Below are 21057 nucleotides of genomic sequence, written 5' to 3' on the forward strand. Positions count from 1 at the left end.
CGTTATCATCACAATGAGGGAGGGAGTTTGTGACGAAGAATACATTTGGGTTTTCAATCAGAATGAACTGCGTTATTGATAAAAACACTTGTTAAGAAACTAGTGATATTTTTTGCGGACATGCAGGCAACATCGTTGTTGAATTGGTCCTTTCGGCACACAATGAAGTTTTGAACTTGAAGGCCAAGGTTCTGAAAAATCTTTTTTCCATGTTGTTGTTTTTCCTTGTGCTGTTGGGCGGCTTATCAGTTGACACTTGAATTGGTGAGGGAGATTATTTGCTAGATATTTGCTGACGTCACAGACGTTGAAGAAGAAATGAATGAATCGTAAGGAAAATGGTTACAAAACGCGACCCCCGGCTCCTTAATAGAGGTTGCGATTGCGTGCTGAATTTGTGCACCAAAGAATGAGATGTCAATAATTTGTGATGGTTCGCTGATTTTTATGCGAAAGATAGCAAAAGTCACACTAAATGGTATCACGAGACTCTCGTATGTAAATAAAAGTCTTCAGCAAGTCATCGGTTTTTGAAACTGCGTAACATCTATTATTTTTTCTAAAGTACCTCGCAGACCCTAATAAAGATATTGCATGGAATGCCTTTATATCAGGAAAATCGATATCGCAAGGAAGCTACACCAAACAGCATGTTATGTTGAAAACTATGGAAATATTGATGAACGCACATATAGTAGCGCAAGTTACGTTGAATTTTATCTAACAATTTTATCAAGGGAGTCTGTTTTAGTAAGAGAGCAGAGGTTTCCTTTTTCGAGACGTATTGCGGCCAACGCTCAATATCTTCGTTAAGACCCGCAGTTCTAAAGACCAGAAAGATGAAACAAATAGCCTCATTGTGTGCACACCTCTTCGCAATGGGCCTCAGAGAACCAACTACGTGTCGCTCAGCTGGCGTAAAGGGAGATTCAGATGGCGTGCACCGTAACGACAGCTCTGATTGCTTCATCGAGAGAGGGCACTGCCGGCAGGTGATTCGTAAATTACGTCCCGCGCGTGCATCACTGCCGCAGGAGCGGATAATGGCCTCAAGAAGCTCAGCTGTTCATCACGTGCACGTCATCCGCATGATTCGGGGTGAGGATAAGCGCGTGCCTTCCTTACGCATCGTCATCACGCGCGCATTGGTTAGCACGAACGCCGTTCCGGTCTACGTCTTCGTTCGCCGTCCGCCGCACGTGACAGATGGGCCTTTAATAGAGGCGTCCTCCCGTCGACGGCCGCGAACAGCCGTCAGCTGGCTGCGTGGGCGCAGGTGAGTCGAACGGCGCGGACAAAAGAATTTTGTTTACGGCGCACTGTCCGCAATCACAGGCGCCTGTGAGGTGTCTGTCGGCAAGACACGAAGGCCGTATATCTCGGCCCCTCCTTCCTCCTTTTGTTTTTCCATATCTGTGCGTCTCTCTTTTCATTTGCAGTGGCGTGCGCGCTGGAATAGCGCGTTACGTCACCCATGTGCGCGAGCAACGCCCATTCGCGTATTGCATATTTGGGCAGTCGACTACTGCGTTCGACAGGCGGTGACTTATAACTGTGGTGTGCATTTCTCAGAAGTGCGACCTTCGACAAAACTGTCACGCATGAACGTAACGGGCTTTGGAAGGTAGGGAAGGAAGGTTATCGGGGATAAAAGCAGGCAGCTCAGTGCATGAGGCCTGTTTCTACTGAACGCAGCTTTGATGAATGGTAGAGAACTTGAGGAAAACATTACCACTAACCGGTCGCCGTGGAATGCTTGCTGCAGCGCGTCTTAGAGGAGTGGACGTTAATAATAACCGAGGTGGCATGCACAACAGCACTTCAAGCAGTTTGCAAACTGCTTGAAGTGCTGTTGTCGTGGGCGCGCGACCGCAGTTGTCACAACAATATGCAGCTTCGCTTCTACGGATCTCTCGTAACTTCGATGTGCTATAGAAGGGTAAGTAACCATCACGTTTCAGATGCTGCTGTTGAACCGTTAGTATGGCAGGATGCCTAGTGCTAGCTCCAACTAGTTTTTTCGATAGCAGCGTGGTTTGTCGACACTTCGCGGAGGCTGTTCTTAGTCATTAACCAACCTCATGATTGGAATGACAGTAGCTCGGCGATTGCCTGCACACGCCTACTCTGCTCAAACGTACTTCGACCGCTTAAATTTCAAGATGCTATTAATCCAGCGGTGAGTCTAACAAATCAAGTAATGCGACCACTGCCCTCAAGTTTCAGAAAATGAAACTTAGCTTTACGATCTCTGCTGTAGAAGTTAAACTTCAAACGAAGAAGAAGAAAAAAAGAAAAATTCCACAAGAAGTCCGAGTTTGATTGCCTGCCTATGAATTTGCTGTGGGGTCTCTGTTATTTTCCATATTTGACTCGTTTCTGTGGGTGGCTCAGATAACGCGCCGGCCTTGGCTCGCGTATCTTTCAGAATGACTTTTAACTCATTTATTTTGACACTGCATTCAGTGCGACGGCGAATACCGGAACCGGAATCTATAGCGCGAACGCTTCGCCATACATCAGCGCTACCTTCCTCTGTTTGGTAACAGGGGCTGTCGGGCAGTATTCACGCTGCTCCAAAATTTTCCTAAAACAAAAATGTTGACATTTTTATTCTTCCTAGCGCATGTCAGCATCCCTTTCGGTGTCCTAAAGCGTCAAAGGCCCTTTAAAAGCGCTCCAGACCCTGTTTGCTGAAAAGCTCACGTTGTGGAGTTTCGGATCGAAGAGAATGATTTCGTATCGGCGCACTCTTCTTGAACCAACTAGAAAGTTACGTGTTCAAAGGTGGCTGTTTGATTATCATCACGCCGCAGCTTTATTCTCTGTTTTCGTTAGAGTGAGTGAGTGAGTGAGTGAGTGAGTGAGTGAGTGAGTGAGTGAGTGAGTGAGTGAGTGAGCGAGCGAGCGAGCGAGCGAATGAATGAATGAATGAATGAATGAATGAATGAATGAATGAATGAATGAATGAATGAATGAATGAAAACCTTGGTTTGCTGCAACCCGAGGTTCGAGTTGCGTGGCACATTGCGCAGAACAGAGGATAAGCGCATTGGTTCCTTTGTCGGTGGAGACGCGTGTCGTCCACCCAGATTGAGATGTCTCGCACATCGCCTTTTCACGACTTGCAAGCGTCGCTTGCCCGAGCCTCTTCACCACCGTAACTGGATTGCGTGTGACTCCGTGCGTGTGAGCTCATCCTGCACGCGATGCGAACAGGTAGAGGACATCACTTCCCAGATGGCAACGCGCGTGTGTCCACATTGGACCAGGCGCTAGCGTGCATGCGAAGTCGTGCACGGTACCAGTACACACACTCTCTCTTTCTCTCTCAGTTCTCGTCGCCTTCGCTCCGTTCGCATGTGGCGTGCGCGCATCATTAACGGCAACCACCTTTCTACGGCGTTGCTCTCATCTTCTGCATCACGTAATATCCGCACGCTGCCACGATTTTCATTCCACAACTCTGTCTTCGTCTTTTTTTTTTTTTTCAGCCTATCCTCGATTGTGACTTCTTTCTTAGGCCCATGCTTTTGGTTCTGCTTCCCCGGGGAAAAGAAATGACGCGAGAAAACGAGCGCAATATTTGGCCGCGCTCCCCTAGCTTTCCCCGTCCAATCCGCTCACGAATCGCGATGGGCATCATCCTCCCGCCGACGCGCCGCAGCAGCAAGAAGAATTGCCTCGCGATGTGCAGCGCCCACGACACAGACGGCCAGAGCACAACTTGGCGCACGTAGTGCGTGTGTGGGGTGTGGGGATGCTCGCGTGCGCGCGTCGTCTTTTCTCGACTTCTTTTCTTTTTCTTTTTTACCCCCCCCCCCCCCCCCCCCCCCCGTCTCTGTTATGGCCGCTGCCATCGTCTTTCTCTTCTCCCTCCCGCTGCCTTTCCATGGGTGGGAAAATTGTCATTTTCGTTCGCCCATTGTAGCTGAGCGGCTGCTTTCTTGCGCGGCCGTGTGCACAGACTCTGCGGTGGCCGTCTAATATACCCCGCCGCGCTATCTCAGTGTTGTGCAGGTCGCTTGCCCCTTCTTCGTCCTCTTCCTCGCTGTGTTGTGCGATGATCGGCGCGAGAACGTCGGAATGCCGCCTCAGCAGCAGCAGCAGCAGCAGCAGCAGCCGTCCGCCCGTCACGACGGTCGTGAGCCACTCGTAGATCGTGGAAATATTAGCGGTTTTGTGTGCGTGTGCGCAACGCGTTGTCGTGTGCTGTGTGTGTGTGTGCGAGCGCGTCTGCGGTACGCGAGCCGGTTCGCTTGTTCTGCCATTGCAGACTCCTGCGCGATCCCTTTATGACGTCTGGCTCCCACCCCCTTCCGTCATCGCGCTTTCCTTTCCTCTTTCTTTCTCTTCTTCTTCGTCTTCCACCCGTAATTCTCTTTTTCTCAGTACCCTGTAGGGTCGTTTTTTTTTTTATTCTTCTACTTCCATTTTTCTTTTCCCCTTCGTACTCTTCGCCGTCGTTCTCGCACTCGTGGTCGTGTCCACCGCGCTCGTATCTCGCCCTGTCATCTCTCTCTCTGTGAACTTTCTCCACGGGCCGTCCCCTTGTTTCGGTGCTTGCATGCTTCGCCGGCGCGATCCTTGGAAGGCGTCCATTACGGAGCACCACGACTGCTGCCTTGTTCTTCCTTTCCTAAGGAATTTTGTTGCCATTACTTTTTTTGCCCCGCTCCGCGCCGGTGCATTTCTATCACAACACCGATCTCTCCCACTTCCCCCCTTGTTCTCTACCCTTTAATGCCAGGCTGCGTGGTGAATTGTGGCTGCTTGTTCTTTCCTGTGATGACGTTGAGAAGGGCCTGGTAGTTTACGTCAGCTTTACGGGTGACAAGGTTCCGCGAGTGAGAACACTGCCCTACTGATGCATGCTTGAGCGAGGAAGGCATTGATGTGACGGTGCTTTAGCCACGCTTTAGGAAACCCGACGTTCTGAAACCTGGGTCTGCCCTGTATACGTGGAGCGTTACTCCCCTCTACCTGAAAGCACGGACAGTGCCTTCATGGAAAGTTCCTTGGTAAGAAATTGCTTGATCGAGGCAGTTTACGACACGAATAAAGGAACAGTTTCTATAGAGGCTCGAAGAAAGTAAGAAAAAAAAAAGTGAATGTAGTTGTTTCAAAGCGTGCTGTTAGAACATGCAACGGTCGGCACAGGTTCTTGCGACACACGGTTTGGGTCGCATTTGGATATTGGGGAGGCAACTGTGTTCTGTAAGCAATCAGGGTAAGGTAGACAGGCTTGGGAGTGTATTTAGCTTCGCGACGTTCTCAAGGCCATCCATCCTGTCGTCTGGCTTCGCTCATAACTTCTTGAGTGATTGCAATAAAACTTACTCCTGTTACTCGAGGAATTATGAGGTTTATCGTGTTCCAGAATGTTCTATTGAGAACAAACCTCTCAGAACGCAATCCCGCGAGCAGAAGCCGATAGCTCCATTATTAGGCACTCGATTAAAGCCAAACTTTCTAACATGATAGTTAGACTTAAGTGCTTCAATGTGGTGCTGGAAAAGCAGATGTTCGTTGGCAGGCATGACACCTGTGAACCTAGATCGCTTATTCCGTGTCCTGGAGAGTTTTGTCCCCGATAGTTCTTTCGATGACTGGCCCATAAAAGGAACCTGATGCCTTTTCGGCAACTCAAAGCGCTCAAACACCACTACTCCAGTAGAGCCCAAGAATCTAGAGATGGCTCTAGGCGTTCAGTTGGGCAGCTTCTCCTGATTCCTTGTACTGAAGACGCCAGTGTCGTGTTCTATGTCAGTGGTGGTTGAGATTCATTTAACGTCCTACGCTAAAGCGTCTCACATAGCACAGGTGACGCTTCGAGACATTAAACATTACATGCCCTATCATACCGTACCATACAGTACCATACCATGCCATACACCGCACCGTGCCTCAGCATACTATACCGTATACCGTACCGTGCCGTAGCGTGCCGTACCGTACCGTACCGTACCGTGTCATACCATACCATACCATACCATACCATACCATACCATACCATACCATACCATACCATACCATACCATACCATACCATACCATACCATACCATACCATACAATGCTCTTAAGACACTGATGTGTTGTTTTCTTTTTGTCCCCTTCACCGGTACATGTTTGTCGCATGCTGCTCCTCAGCCTGTGGCATGTACCTCCAGACTCTGTTATACACAGTAGCCGGGGCAGTGAGCCGAGCTGGCGGCGGAGCACGCCTCGAATCTCGGCGCCGAAGGGTATAGAAAAGGGCTGCAGCGCGGCCGCCATCCGGCTGCTCATCTGCCGCCATAGCCGTTGCCAGCCGGCCAAACCGCTTTGCCGCGAGTGCTGTTTGCTTGCTGGCTTGCCCGTCTCCACCGCCGATGGTCCCCCCTGGCCGGGTGCAACGCACCGGCCGAGCAGCAGCGGAGCTGCGTTGCTTTCCGTCGCGCCCTTCCCCCCCTTCACTGCTTGCCTTCCTTCCTACTTCGGCCACTGCGAGCCACTCTTTTCAACCCGCAGCCGCTGCTCACGCTGCCACGGCCCTGCCGCCGTGGCCGCTCCTCCTCTGGCGGCTCAGGCAGCCGTCTTCGTCCCAGCGTCAGCACGCGGTCTTGACCTGGAAACTCGGACGCTTGGCCGAGCCAGACGCCGATGAGTCCGTCGTGCACAGAACGCGTTGTTCGCAGCGCCGCGCGGTCGCCTCGTTGTCATGCCAATCATGTGGGCTTCTGGTCAAAGTAAAATCAGAGAGCTAGGTGTATTGGTAAGTGGCATGCCGTACGTGGGGTTTTAACGGCCAGAAGCTGCTCGTGGGCAGTTAGGGAAGCTCTTGTGAAGGGAAAGCTCCGAATTACCTTCGACCATCAAGGGTTCTTTTCAAGGTATAATCCCTGCGCCACCATGGCGCATGTGAGCTGGCTGGTTATTTGAGGTATGGTGGCTATAGCCAGCATGCTCGAGACATGAAACACTGCGTCAAAATATGCGGACGCGAAATGACAGCACATGAATGACAACCGCTGGGCATCAGTTCCGGATAGTCCTTGTCACTGCAGGAGCAGACGAACAATCGCTGGAGTTAGAGTTTATATCAATATCCGGTCTTTATTTACCTGTTTTCCATCCGTTCTCTTACGTGGCTACAGTGTTTCATAAATGGTTTGTGCCTCCTGACGCTGCGGCCTGGGAGTGTGAACGTTTAAAGGTTCATTTGGCCTGTAGTTTCGACGGTCCGTTCGGGCCCGAAACTACTGTCAACAGTCGCCTTTCGTTACGCGTTGTGTGAGCTCCTTGAGTGAGCTCCTTGTGTGAGCTCAATGAAAGCGAGCGCCGGGCTCGCTTTCATTGTGCCACAAGGACAGCCCCGTCGTACGGCGCCGTTAAGCTGGTAATGACTTCGATATGCGCCGCTCTTTTGAGTAGACCTCTAGCCCGTGCAATGAAAACGAAGACAATGAGGCCATAAACGAGACGCGGGCTTACAACACTTTTTCTCAAACGCGGTGCTCCTCCAGTTGTCGTCATCGCTTTTCTCCTTTCATTTTCAATCCATTTGCGCTCCAGCATTAACTGGCCAGTGCCTGAAAAATAGCTTTCCTATTGAATTGTATTCCATGCTGTTTATTTTCGTCCTTTGTCATTTATTCAAACGCCTTCATCATGCCCAGCCATCGCTGAGATAAGCCTGTAGGATCAGGGGTGGGGTGGTAAGGATTCAATTCAAGCAGAAAATCCTGGCATGGTTCGGCTCAGGAGGAACAGCATCTTTGATGCATTCGCTTTTGCAGTGTTATTTGTCTGCGTGCCTTCATCAGTAGGGCCAGAAGGGGGAAGGTGGGGTCAGGTACAAGTACTTTAAAACTCACACTGAAGCTTCTAGCGCTCTCTCAATACGCTCATCCGTAAAGCCGTTTTCCGTCCGTTATCGTAACTATAGTCGGATACAGCTCAAGAACGAAAGAGCTTTTCCCCGTCAAAGGAACCCCCCCCCCCCCCCCCCCCCCCTTCCAGCCAATGGCATCGGCCGATTCTCTTGACCCTGCTAGCGTGACAATGCGGGGAGCGGCGCGACAATGCAGATAGGAGACTATCCCCAACTAAGGAGGGAGGAGACTATCCCCTTTCATGTGCCACTCCCTGCACTGTCACTCTAGCAGTGTCATGAGAATCGGCCGACGCCATTGGCTGGGAGGGAGTTCTTGCGTTGTCCATTCTTGAGTTGTATCCGACTGCAGCGAAGAGACGTTATCAAATGTCATAAACTTATGCAAACGGCGAGTTAAGTAAAATTTATTGGGAGTGTTTCAAACAATGCAACGGTCTGCGAGCAGCAGTGAGAGCCTTTAATATCATGAATATTTATTTCAGAGGCGCAGTTGGACTCGCCGCGGTAGATCGCTGGCTTCAGTAAAACTTGGTGTGCTGGGCCAGTTGGTACTGCATGCTTCTTTAGTAGGATAGCTCAGTCTCATGCAATCACGAACACTGCGCGTTTATGTGGACACGAAAGCACTGATGTCTGTCAATTCATTTTCGTGTCTCTGTGGTTGTCTGTGATCAGTTGTAGCCGCATCAATCCGTTCCTGAGCACTTCTAGCTCGCAGGTACGATCCTGGGATTCCCATTTTGGTGGAGGCGAAATTCGGACAGCGAGAACTGTGAGGCGTTTTGAACCCTATCGTGAACGCGCTCCCACAGGTTTCAAGCTTGAAATAAAGAAACACAAAGAAAACAGGGGAAAGACGGAATCTTTCTACTGTCGCCAAAGCTAATGTCATCTGCTAAGCGGCTTTTTTTTTATTATTATTACGGCGCTTACTACGAGGAAGCCGTCGCCGTATATGAATTGAAAATCACCATGCGCGCGTGCCTTCCACGGAAACGAAGCCCTCAGGCGAGACCATTTCCCGTGCAGCTGTCGCCCTTAACGACGCGCGTCCGAGACCGTCGCGAATCGAGCGGCGACAAATTCCTCACGTCTATTCCGAGCCTGCGGTATATACGCACTAGCGAAGTACATATATCCGGAGATGATTCCGCCTCTTGGCCATGGATCGGAGTGGAGAGGTTTCTCTTCTGTCGAATATGGGCATGCGCACTTCCTCGGTTCTATTGTCGCGACGTTTAGAATTTCCTTGAAGCTGAGCCGGCGATGAGATCGCTTTTGCCACGACCGTCGCGACGCCTTCCGACGTGTTTTATGCAAACGATCCGGAGGAAACGATTCGTGTGCGTCCGGCCAATGGGCGAATGTGTGTATACGAATATGCCAACAAACAGCCTTCGCTGGCTTGGGTTATACCGGGGTCGTGTGGTAGGAAAGTATCAAAAGACTGCCTGTGGAGGTTTAATATTGCCGAAAGCGCGCGAAAAAAAACCGACGCGCGCGCGCTTTTTGCGACAGAACGCGTGTGTAGAAGAAAACGAGAATCAGAAAAGAACCAAAAAAGGCATCTCGCTTCGTTCCACGAAGGGATCGCTGGCAGCGAAAGACGCTCGCGCTGTCCGAGAGAGCAGAGAGAGACCTTGGAAGCGCGTTTCCCGGTAACCGGAAAATGAGCGAATTTGGGATGGACGTGCGTGAAATTTCTCATTCCCGATTTTCTTTTGCCTTGAACGGGGCAGATGAGCTTTTCGAGGAAGGTTTTAGCAGTGAGCTCACGTATGGAAGACGTTTTTGTCTCTCTTTCCTTTGCGGAATTATTTTTCTTCTCTAGGGGACGCGTCTGCGTTTCGGGTCGCTGATAAATTAGCGCCTGCAAAGTAGCGGGGACAAACAAGGCTGAATGAAATATCGAGAGTTCAGGGAGAAGGGACGCGAGTTTCATATTTTGGCGTTAACGAAGACAGATGTTTCGTTTCCGAAACCGCGAAGCGCAGGAATGCAAAAAAAAAGTTGCACCTCAGCATGCGCCTCTGCAGGCTGAAGTGTTAATGGGGGTAGAAACACTCACACTAAGCCTACCGCTCTCCGGACTTCGTATGCGGCAACTGGCCCTGGCAAACAAATAAGCAAAATCACCGTGCTTTTAGCATTTAACCCTATCTTGGTTTTTTATTGATTGTAGGAAACACTGGTAAAAACACAATCTGCAAGTGACAAAGTTTAAAGTTTTTCTACCCCTTTACCGCGCTTCCGAACTACAGCAGCCAATGATCGCGTTGGGCCGACCATCTCGCCTGGAAAATGGCGGCGCTGTGCAACGTTGAAAAAAACGACCTCGCGACGATACCGTAGCCAGTGAATGGCGGAGCCCGTAAGTAGTACCCAGAAAACACAGTGGAGTCAGTGGGAGGTCTTTTAAATAGATAGGCATTTAGGAAGCAATATTTAGCGCCCTCGATGCGGTTCAAGGCATCAAGCGTCATCGCTTGATCGTGGGTTGGGTTTGGGAGAGCGGCGTTGAGACTTGCGCACGGTGGGCTTGCATATATGTCTAGGGAATGCAGGTCAGTTCCGGATAAAAAGAAATCGTTGTTTTTAGTTTGCAGCTTATAAAGTCATACCCATGGAAACCTGCAACGCATGACATGTAGTCGGAGCTTTTTGTCGATGCAGGGCGCGCTCGTAGGTGCCGAAGAGTGCAAGCAACGAGGAAGGTTCGCCACCGGCGTCACGTTCCCGCTTATACTGAGAACAGCGGTACATGACAGCAACATTTTGATCTATCGCTGCACGATGGGGGATGTCAAAAATGAGTGCGCAGGCCTTCCTGAGCAGTTTGGAGCGTTGACGTGTTTCCAGTGGAATGAAATCTGTCCGGCACTTATTAAGGCGTGTCCCCATCTCCGCGAGACGTCGAAGGACGGTGGTTGTAGACGAGAAAATGCTGCAAAGGGAGGTTAGCCTTGCTAGATAAGGTTGCCGAAGTCGGATAATTTTCTTTTTTACATCATCAGTTGTGAGTCTTCAGTAGGAAGAAGCGATGTCAAGAGTCTCTGAGGATGTATGAGCAAAGCACATCACAACTTGATAGGCCGCGAATAGCCACGCATGTGCACCAGTTGGGGAAAGTGCTGTCGGGAAAATCGGAAATCGAGACAAAGCTGTTAGACCCGAGGCAACGTCCTCGCGCTCCGGAATCCACCAAAGAAACGATATATAAGCTCTTCGTCACGAAGGAAAACAGAGAGCTGGCTCACGCGTCGTTCCATCCCAAATATTTTCCTTTGTTATCCTTACTTCGTTTCCGCTAAGCACACCCGGATGCTGTTGAGACGGACCCGGAAGCGGCGCATATCTTGGCCGCGTTGTATATTATGCGCACGTATAGGAAATGCGCGGCCCGTTTGATTCTTGTTACCGCGTTCCCGCTGCATCGGGCACATCCTAGTTAGGGCGCCGGCTCAGGTTCTCCCTTCTTGCACGCACTGGACTCTGGGCACTGTCCAACTAAACGATGCAGCGCTGCAGGTACTTAATGCCTGGTGTCAATTATAATTAGGGGCGACTTCACCAGACTGTTTTTTCTGGTTGTAATGGCTCGCGTCAGTCCGGCTCCTTGGGTCTGGCGCGCCGTTGGTTATCGTGATTATCGATTATACAGTGGTTGCCGTGGTTGGTTATCAGCGGACGCACGGACACCGACCGTGACGAAGCGATCTTGCGCGCTAACTCAGTTTTGAATTCTATCGTCCATTAGGTCACGCCACCTGCACAGCTTCCACGTCGCTGTACGCATTTAGCGAGCTGGGGTACTAAAGTTACGGCGGCGTCGCGTCGCGGTCGGCTCAATCGTGTGGGCGGCCGAGCGAGCGAGACGATTCGCGTGACCGCCGCCAAATAAGCCGCGCCGACCGTCCGCTCGCGCGCGCGCCCAGCACCTCTCGGCTTTTCGTGCGTTCCGCCACATTAACCCATTGGCGCTCGCGGTGCGTCGAGAAATGCGGCGGCGGTGCCGCCGAGCGGGGTATACACACACATATTCGTACGCCGCCGCTGGCCCTCTTCCTTAATTATCGATCCTGCCGGGTGTGTTGTGTGCGACGGCGAGTGGAGGCTGCGGCCGGCTCCGTCAGGCAAGGCCGTGCCGCTCTTTGAATTGACCGCCGCCGCTGTCGGACGGCTGAGCCGACACGATGCCTGCTAGACGACAGCGTAGACTCTGCGGAGGAAGACGCGTGCGCCGCTTAATGCGGTCGTCTCGTCCGCGCTGCGCACGCGAAGAGGAGCGAGTGTGACGGTGCTTGGAGTCCAGCGGTGGAGAGCGCAGTGAAAAGGCTGTCGGTTGGGGAAGGCGTTGGCGAAACCTTCAGGTTCATGAAGGTTCTTCTAGGTCTTTGTGCGTGTAAGATCTGTCTTGCGTGTCTTCTTCTTGTGTCCGTGTTCCATAGCGTTGTGGTAATCTGTCGAAAAAAAAAAAAAAAACAGTGGACCGACTAACTAGCCCGGACCAAAATCCTAAAGATCGCTTCGCGTGCTTGGTCTTGTTATGCTATTGAGGACACGCATCGGGACGTTTTTATTCTTTTATGTTTCCCAAAATCGTTTTTACCTATTGACGAGCCGTGTCTCATTTTATGTGCCATTAGGACGCCAGATAAGGCGCGGTTGTCGTATTGCGACAGCAGGACACCATTGTCCTATTCAATGTCATGGCCGGCTGGCGCATGGACTGGCATGTTACGTGTACGTATACAGTGCTCTCTACAAGTTCCTGTGCCACTGTGTCCAGTTTTGCTTACTGCCCTCTAGGGCCTTCGTAGACGGTTAGACTGACTATTTTTCTTGCTCTCGAATCTCTCTACAGTGTCAATAACCGCTGCGTGGCGACCTAACCACCATTTGTGGGCACCGAAATTTCCTATAATGTGACGTCCGCTATTGTCGTGCCACTTATAATGTGACGTTCACAATTGTCGTGCCACTAAACACGACGCAGATTACGGTAGCCGTCCGGCCTGTCCGCCGTAACGTGACAGTAAGCGGCGTGCGAGCACCGTCGCCGCGTACACGACTGCTGACGCGGGGCGGTTCCCGGCCGCCGGTTTAATTAACGAGTCCCTGCAGGCTGCCGAGGCCGTGTCACTGACGGCCGGGCTACTGGACGGACGGGTTGGCCTGTCACGCCGCCACATGCCTCCGGATGGCCGCGCCGAGGCTTTCCTCAATCACATTCTCGGAAGGCGGAGACGGCCAGAAGAGACGGCCTGGGGCTTCGCCCGCGGGAATGCTGTGTACGCGCTTCTGGCTATGCTGCACTGCACCCTCGAAACGCGACCGCACTGCGCGCATTAACACGGCCGAATAGTTCGAAGAGTTCCATGTGCTGTTGAAAAACTGTGGTGTGTTGAGGAGACTAGCAACGAAAGATGTGTGCTATAGCTCATAGGACTGACTGCCAGTATAGACTGACAGTATAGAGAAATGTGTAGCTTTGATAAAAGGCGTGCAATATCGTTTCTACTGACTTACCATTACAGCTCTGCGCGCCTTTAAGCTCCACAAGGCACGAACGATTTTATGCATCCAATACCCACGCTGAGGGATCGGCGAAGAATGGTAGGCGTGGCTGATCGGCAGGGGATGATTTTTACAGCGAGAACTGTTAAGCGCCTGTTGCTGAGTTTCGCGTCGTAGGTCGTCGTAATTTGTCGCAGTCGTCGGTGTAACCGATAGGTGCGTAGCCATGGGAACCACTCGGAGGGTGGAAGGAGGGTTGGGTACGGCGAGAGGAGGAGGGTATAGCGAGAGTGTACGAAGGCGTACCACGGTAACTATCTGGAAAGTGGTTAGCGCGGAGAAAGGAGGAAGGGAATGGCGACAGCGTAGGAATGTCGCGCGGTCCATCTGCTGCAGCTGTTGTGAAACGCTCCGCCCGGGGAGAGGATCATCGCTGGCGCTGCGCCTCTAGGGAGGCGGACTGGAGAGGGGACCTAGACGAAAAGCAACTATGTGCGAAAACTAAATCGAAGGCCCCAGAACTATACAAATGTTAGATCACTGTCATGTTTTCTACCACAACATATCGTAAAGAATAAATAAATTAACAGCTGTCGCTGAATCTCCCGTTACCTTGTGGCAACCGTCCTGTCAATTTTTCTAAAAATTGGATAGTATAGCAGGAATTGAACGGACAGTGTAATAGCATAGCGTACACGTGTGCATTCCGATCGTCTTTCGTTCTTGTTTCTGCTGTGGTTGCCGCCCTCAGCTTTGAACTACGTGCTGTTCCTGCGTAATAAATGTGCACGGTACGCGACCACCTTTGGTGCTGGAGGCAGCTGCTACTGGAGCACGGAAAAGCACAGTGCCCAATCGTGATACCTAAGTAGCATCCAAATTGACAGAAAGGAGCTACAATCATGTCGAACTGCTGGTTATGCTACCTGCGTGGCGACGTAACGTTTTTGCAGTTATACTTTGTTTTCGCAGTTATGCTAGTTGCTCGGCCGTTCGGTTGAGATTTGGAGGAAACTTTTCAGCGCGAATCGCTGGGACGTTTACGAGCGAGGTATAAAAAAAGTGCCTCTTTCGCCTGTTTTCTTTCTTCCTAGTGTGCGTTTAAACAACTCGAGTCACCATAATGCCTCTGTAATTTGCAGAAATCAGGGATAATGAAGCGTTATCGAGTGCCAATGTCATTTGGGGCTGCAACTTTAGTGCCCTGTGGCGTTATCTGGAGCAAAGCTTGAAGCAACGATCTTGTTTTCCACTGCGAGGTTCGTACAGGTCACTGTAACGAAGATTAACAATGTCGCGACGATTTTTGTGTTCTCTTTTTGGTGGCATTGCAAGCGCTGCGCCCTTTTGCATTTGTTGTTTAATGTTTCACCTCTGATGATGCAGAATATTCCCAAATGGCACGGCAGTTTGAAACCGCCGCGGCGCTATTTCGTTCGCTTCACTGCAACGCGACGCTCGTTTCGTTTACTGCAACGCAGCATGCCGATGTACGCCTGGAAGCGGCGACGAATGGGCCGATCGTTGACGCGGGACCATTGAACCGTTTGCCTCTGGTTATTCCGGGGTCGTTCCTCCCCTCTTCTTCCTGTCAGTGCTGCTGTCCCCTTGCTCAACGACGGCCATTCGTCAACTCTGCCCTCCTAATGACGTCCACAGTCGCCGCGCTGCCCCCGCGGTTGCTCACGTTACGGGACACTGATCGAGGGGTAGCCCCAGAGGGGGACAGGCACCGAACTGCTGCTCCCTTTGCGGGGCGGAGGCGCAGTAACATGCAAAGCGTCTGCAGCACCGATGGCCACGGGCGGCTGCCGTCGGAATGCGCTGCTCGCGGCGGGGGCACTCCACTGACTGACTAGCTCTGCCTGCCTCCGCCCTGAGCGGGTTGCGTGCGGCCGCCGCCTCTCCCTGGGGCCCGGCTTGCTCAGTTGGCCCCGTGGGCCGACGCTGCGAGGCGCTCTCGTCGACAGGCCTGTCCCGTCTCCGCGGGGGACCGACGACGGGCCCCCTTTTGTTCCTCTTTCCTCGTCTCGCAGTTTTGCTCTATCACGCTCTCGTCGCTTGATGCATCATGGGAAAGGCGTGAATCTGTTCTGGCTCCACGGTGTCCGGGAGCCGCAGCAGGCGCGCCGAAGGCTTGCGTACTAGTTTGACGGCCTATAGGAACAATGCGGTTAAGACTAACAGCAGTTGCCCTCCGATGACGGAGCTGATGTCGACGGGGTGGCGGACGAAGCTGTGCGATAGGCCGCTGCGCTCGCACGAAATCGTTTCAGACTTAGTCGTTAGGTGTGGCCATCACGGAGACGTTATGCTGCTTAGGCGCGAATATTCGTCCATCGCCACTCTCAGCTGCGCTGATTAAACGGCTACATACGGATGAAACAAGCTTGTAAGGTCAATCACGCTGTTTTCATGCAGACTGGCTACGAAACTGCGCATCAGGCTACGCACCGACAAAACTCGCGTGTCGCGCTGATTAGAATGCACAGGCGAGGCGATCGAAACCGAAACTAAGGTTTTTAGTAGCACTACAGTATTAAGGCTTAGATCTTGAAGATATGACTAGAAAATTAAGATTGTGCTCAGTGGAGAGACGCGGTCCCAGCAGGCAATCAGCAAGACATGACAGGTGCGCAGAGATCAAGACTGTTTACTATTGACATACTATCTGTGCCCATACTCGTGATTAAAATAACCACAATTGATAGTTTATCGGTCTGCATACGCAACCATGCATGATTTGTACTTGTCTTCAGATTTTCTATTTTAATCAGTACAACGCAGGAGCTTAGATCACGCATTCCACGTCTATTGCAAAGCGTGCAGTGCAGTAAGTTCCGCACAGCAGGCAACAAAAACCACATGCAAGTTTGGTAACGTTACTGCTAGAAGTACCATGTTATAGTGTGAAGGAGACAGATTAGTTTGTTATGTCTTTTGAGTGAAGTTTATGACCAAAAGAGGTCATCTTTATATTCTGGCGTTATCTGCCTAGCATTTGCTGCTTGTTCGTTTTCTTCGCGAATGTGGTGCCAGTCGTCCGAATGCATGTGGCGTATTCGACGTGCTTCATTTTGGCTGTGATCAGTACCGCTAAACTGCTGGTGGCGGGTCTCTCATGACCAGAGAGTTCTCTGGGCGACGCTAAGGAATTTCTCCCCATTTACTTTCGTTCTTTGTTAGTGGAATGCATGGAGGAGAGGCAGCCGGCCTGTAAAACGCCTTCGTTTTTCTCTTGTGAGTACTGGCGGCCATAGTGAGGGGGCGCCTGTGAAGTAATTAACAGCCACGACGCAAGGTGCGCTCCCATTTCGTTTACTTTTGCATGCTGGATCACTCTTATGTTACTCTTACTCTTATGTTATGCTACTCTTATGTTATGGATCATTACCGACTTGCCAAAATTTGCACGCTGGTGGATCACGTATAGTATAAAAAAAATTCACAAGGACTCTTAATTTTATTATGTGTTGGCAGTCTTGGATGTCTTTACCTGAAGTGACGGGGCGTTTGGTCTGGTGACGCCACTTCCCTCCAGCCAATGGGAATGCACTAGTGTCGTGACGTCACCTCCTCCAGCCAATAGGAATGCACTAGTGTCGTGACGCCACTTCCCTCCAACCAGTGGAAATGCTCCGGTCTCATGACGTCACCTACTACAGCCAATGAGCGAACTATGTCTGACGACGCATTTTGTCCCCATGGGGCTTCTAAAGATATCGCATTATTGCATGCCAGCTGTGACTCCTTCACGGAGACATTTGTACTCCGTCTCGCAATAAGCTTGCACTAAAGTGAAAGCTTTTGGCGCATCGCAACTGCCGGTTGCGATGCGAACACGCCTATAGTATCCTTGTCTATTGCCATTAGCTGGCGCACGGGCGTCAGCCTGTTAAAAACCGCGCCTGCATGTGCACTTATTCGCGCTAATAAACGCAATCTGCGCACAGCAAACGACACCTGTAGACTCCGCATCGTGCTCGGTTTCAATTAGACGGGGTTTAATAGAGCAAGCAACGAAAGGAATGAAACTGGATTGTCAGCAAGACGCCACTCCCCCCTTTTTACGTACGCTTCGGGAATGTGGCTACGAGCTCTAGGATTTTATGTTAGTGCTGCCTATAGACCTAACACAAAGTACGTTCTTCGTCCGCCGTACGAGGTATGTACGCATACCTTGACGTGTAGTGCCCTCACAAGCTCAAACAATCGAAACCCGGTTCCAGACGCGCCGAAGCAGGTCGACGGTCGCGTTGTCCGGCGCGTTCCAAATGTTTAGGCGAAAAGAAACTGATAAAAGTAAACAAAATAAAACAGTAAAATAAGAGAGGTGCGCCCGCAAGGATCGCTCCACATCCAAGTGATTTGTTTACCTGATAGGTTCTTTGTCTTGACTTCTTTCGCTCCACCCGTCTTGCGCGCGGAGATCGTGCAGTACGGAGCTGCCCCAGACGAACTAGTTCGCTCCGGGGCGTCTACCGACAGCGACGGCAGTTATGCGGGATGGGCCGGGAGATCGGTCGCTCCTTCACTTTCCAGTAGGCCACGCCAAGGGTGCTCTCGACTGCCATACCCGAGGCTTTTCGGAGCAGTCGTCACATCGTAGGTATGACGGATTGCCACGTTCATTGCTTTCCGGAAACGATCGCGTACGATACGGGCAAAGTTTCACAGCCCGTCTAAACCATAAAATGCTAGCAAGCGCCACACAACATATGTGAGAACTTCGCATGCATACGCCTCGCCCATAAAAATCCGCGAGAGAGTTCTTTATTAAAAAAAAAAAAAATCTTCACCAAAACTGTCTTAGTGTTGGACTTAAGAGCGTTGGCTACCGGTAACTTCAATTTTTTGCATCGGTGTGCTCAGCAAACGTGGAGAAGACCAATTCCAAATATCCGCAGATGTTTCCTTTCCGTAAACATCTCTTCTAAGGCACAAGCAGCGCCATATACCTCGTATATTTTGCACTTCTATTGCGATTTACAGCCACCTTCGCTATATCCGGTATATTTCCTCGTTATAGCAGTCAATAAATTTTATAAACATGTGCATCACAACGCGATGGATCGTTTGTCACCATCCGGAACCCCCTGCGACAAACATTTCGGCCGTAATGGCCGTCTGAAGGTCCTCGGAATGCACAGTTTGGGGGCGGAAAAGTCGACAGTGCAAATCCCACACATATTTTAGGCTTCATCTCAATTAGCAGTTTTATCCTCAGGAACATGCCAAGTCATTTGATACCACTTCGAACATTCTGCGTCAAACGGGTGGCCCCCAAATTTTATGCAAATGGTGGTCGGGGGGGGGGGGGGGGGGGGGGGGGGGGGGGGGGTCCGACTTCGATGTAACGGATCAAAAGTATAGGTATGAACTGAGGCACTACGCGCCCACTGTGCTGAATGGTATAGTGTGGTGTCTTGGTAACTGCTTTGGTCAATTTGACCTTCATTGCAGACAGACGCGTCCTTGATAAACGAAAGTAGTCAGAGCTAACGCTCTCAAAAAAAAAAAATCATGTGCAATAATGTAATCGGTAAATTTACCCCAATGTGCTGCCTTTGTCAAAAGCGTTCACTTCTGGGTCATGGTGTCGGTATGCATCGCCAGGTTTCAGAAACTCTGACATGTGAGTGGAACTTTTGCTTGTCCCTCCGAAAGTCGGAACTTCCACAGATGCTGCAGGAGCCACACGAAACAACTTATATAGAAATAAATCTTTTGGACGGTTTACTTGTGACAAAGGCTGTACCTATAAATCTAGGCACACTTTTGAAACGTAATCGCAGCTGGAAGTGAATAAACATATGTTCAATATGTATTCATGTAATTTCTTTGTGGGGCAGTACACGTACCTCTCAGATAGGATTTTTTTTTAACAACGCTGGAAAACTTTCGAACTGTGCGAACTTCTGAACGAATAGTTGGAACTTGGTTCAGCGCAAAAGACGAACACAAAGAAAGGAAACGACACCTGAACCAAGCGCTGAACCAAGTTTCAACTATGTCCCACCAACTAGCCCAGCACGAAGTTCTGAACGAATGACAGCACAAATGCAAAGTTTGCTGATGATGAAACATGTACGAGAAAGTGTCTTAGGATCACATGAGAGAACAGTTTCTTTCAAATTCTCCGCTGCAAGGTTTGCGTAAGAACAATGTGGACGGGAAGCTGTACGCTCTTTAACGCCTGAAACTGGCATGAACAATCAACTCAATCTAGTGCAGTGCATTGTTTTGGGGGTGTCCGTACCTTCTACTCTACAGTGCTATTCGTGATGAAGGAGGCTTTTAAAAAGGTTTGTAATTATTTTATTGTTACATTCAGCAGCCCACCAGGGAGCGGAAGTATAGAGAGGATGAAGGTTGCAATAAGAATTTTATGACAGTGGGCCATACAAAGCTAATTGCCTTCCGTAAATCTTGGAAACTCCAGAGGATGAGCGTCTGTTCTGCGTTCCTCGCATATATCGACTAGCAGCCCTCTTGATAGTGTCAGCGCGGATTTCAGAGTTGGTATTCTCCCCTTTGACACATCACACGTTCTTTGCCTGCTCACGTATCGACTGTCCACTTTCTTTCACCATGGCTTTGACTTCACAACGCGAGCTTGCCTTTAAGCTTAGACCGGAGTTTGCGGAGGGCTTCTGAGCGTATTGGCTGCCCTTTTCTTGTTCGTTTCAATATTTACAGTCCTTGTGTGGCCCGCGCTGCGAACGCGTCTTTATCCGCCAACGACGTCAACGTTGCCGCGCTATACCACGCCAAAGGCCTTTCTGACGAAGTTTGAGCAGAGCACTAGTGCGTTATAGTCCGTCTAACCGACCCTGCCAGTCCATGCCCTCGTCAGTTCCTCTGTGATTGAAGGAGATATTCGGTTCGACATTTATTCATCCGATCTGTCCTCCTGAGGAGGCTCCTTGCTCCGTAAAACACGTTCGGATATCTGTAAAGGTCGCTGCTTATACTATACGAGTGCGCTCGAATGTGGCGTGAGCACTGTCCCTTTTCTTTCTTTTTCCCTTATGCAGTCACTTTCTGTTGTTTTTCTCGTAGTCGAGTCAGGCTCAGCCGGTGTACGGAAACTCCGACGGGGTAGACCCGTTCGTCCTGTCGTCTTCGGGGTTAATCGCCGTACCCTCGTCCGTCATCCCGAAGAGACAGGCGCTGAATCCAAGGCTGCCGTGACTGACCTCACTCGCGCAGAAGGCGTTCAAGTGCCTCACTCGACACGCAGGACGGGATGCGGCAGTGCACAGCGCCCTTCGGGGCTGCGCGACATTGTAAACGGCAACGTAGACATCACGGGGGTTCCAAGGTGACATCTGACTGCAGGAAAATCTGTTGTGGACTTCAGCCGGGGTCATGTGGGGCTTATTAACGCTCGCCAAGTGCTCAGTACTGCAAGCCGCGGCTCTTTATTTCTTTTTTTTGTCCTTCTAATTTATGTACTTTCACCAAAACGAAATACCTAGGCAAGGCACGTTAGCGGTGCGCATCCCGAAGCCATGGGTAATCAGATAAAGTGTACGTTTCTCGCACGTGAAGCAGTCTTGTACGTGTTGCGCGTTGTGTTGTGATGTCGCCGTCGAGCGTAGCGAGGGCAGTTCTTCGCGATACCTTCAGGCGCGAAGAGCTTATTGTACCCGTGCTGCTG

The 21057-nt window shown here is 50.8% G+C and overlaps 1 protein-coding gene across 2 annotated transcripts in view; it reads left to right on the top strand.

Moving 5' to 3' along the window:
- Shrm (shroom) overlaps nt 1-21057 on the top strand; it is a 444260-nt gene that overhangs the window by 142359 nt on the left and 280844 nt on the right. The window lies entirely within an intron of this gene.

This window comes from Amblyomma mixtum, chromosome 1 (assembly GCF_055824585.1).
Source record: "Amblyomma mixtum isolate Tamu chromosome 1, ASM5582458v1, whole genome shotgun sequence".
NCBI lineage: Eukaryota > Metazoa > Arthropoda > Arachnida > Ixodida > Ixodidae > Amblyomma > Amblyomma mixtum.